We start from the raw sequence: 1,517 nt of genomic DNA, 5'->3' as shown, positions 1-1,517 counted from the left end.
AGTCCGAAGGCACACGGGAATTAGAACGATTCCCATACCTGATTGTCATCGATGCTCTCGATGAGATTGGAGGCGAAGGAGGATCGGCATTTCTAGGTGACCTACTCGACACAATCGACGAATACGATCTAAGAGGTCTCAAGTTTCTTGTCACAAGCCGGTCAGATCCTGAACTCGTTGAGCGCTGCAAGGCATTCACGTCCGAGGCCGTCTGTCGTCTCCAAGATGTGCCGACTGAGGAGGCCAGGTCAGACATCAGGATATACTTGAAAAACAAGCTGAAGAAGCTTGATGGCACTCCCGAGCTGACCGAGCTTGAGCGGCGGGCTGATGGTCTCTTCATCTACGCTGCAACTGCGGTGAAGTACTTGATCCCACATCGCTCAATCACTGTTGGTGAGCAGACGGAGATGCTTCAAAACCTTCTTTCCAAGTCGGTTTTCGAGAGCGATGCTACATTCTTGATTGATGATTTGTACCGTCGAATTCTATGCGACAGCTTTTCGCCGTTCAAGGGAAAGTTCTTGATTTGCAGATTGCGCATCCTTTATACCTTCCTATGTACGGCTGAACGCACGTCCGCCTCCACCGTTGCTACGCTTGTCCCGGATGGCAACAATGGAGTTGCAAAGGCCGTTCTGGACGATCTGCACGCCGTGCTTCATTCCCAAGACAATCGAGTTTTTTGGTACCATGCCTCCTTTCCTGACTTCATTTTTGATCCAGCACGGTCAGACTTCCGCATCGGCGAGAAGGACTACGCATTTTCATGTAATGAACCTGCCCATCACAATCTTCTCGGCGAATCTTGCTTCCAGATAATGAAGTCTGGTTTGCAATTCAACATGGGCAATATACCATCATCCTTCCTGTTCGACAGTGATAACGCGGTAGCGTTGGCTGAAGAGGTCAACAGAAACATCAGTGCTGCTCTGAGGTACTCAGTTCGGCACTGGACTCGCCACTTGCCCTTACCCCAGTCGATCGATGTCGATAATCTCCTTCGCCTCATTTCGGATTTCCTCCAAATTTGTGTCCTGTTCTGGATTGAGGCCATGAACCTGCTCGGACTACGCAATCAGTGCACTCCGATGCTTCAACGTGCACGTGAATGGGCCTTGAAGGTATGAATTGTAAAGTTTGAGCCGTACTGCAACAACTAATGCTGTCAATTAGTGCGGGAACAATTTTTTAGAATTGGCGCGTGACATCGGTGAAGCTGCCAACTTCGCTACTTATTTCACTGGGAGCCCGGCTGCCCAATCGACACCGCACCTGTACATCTCGGCGTTGGCAACATGGTCACGGAACACGAGTCTCTCTCAAAAGTGGAAAAACCAATTCACTCGCATCCCTGCCTTTACACATACCAAAGGCGTTATTGACTTGCCATTGATGACCATATCAGCTGGAGCACCAATTACATCAGTCGCAATTTCGAGTGATGGGACACGGATTGTGTCTGGCTCGTATGACGAGTCTGTGCGGGTGTGGGATGCGTCGACAGGTGTGGAGCT

Source organism: Laccaria bicolor, genomic scaffold (assembly GCF_000143565.1).
Source record: "Laccaria bicolor S238N-H82 LACBIscaffold_3 genomic scaffold, whole genome shotgun sequence".
NCBI lineage: Eukaryota > Fungi > Basidiomycota > Agaricomycetes > Agaricales > Hydnangiaceae > Laccaria > Laccaria bicolor.
Note: the sequence above shows the minus strand (reverse complement) of the source record.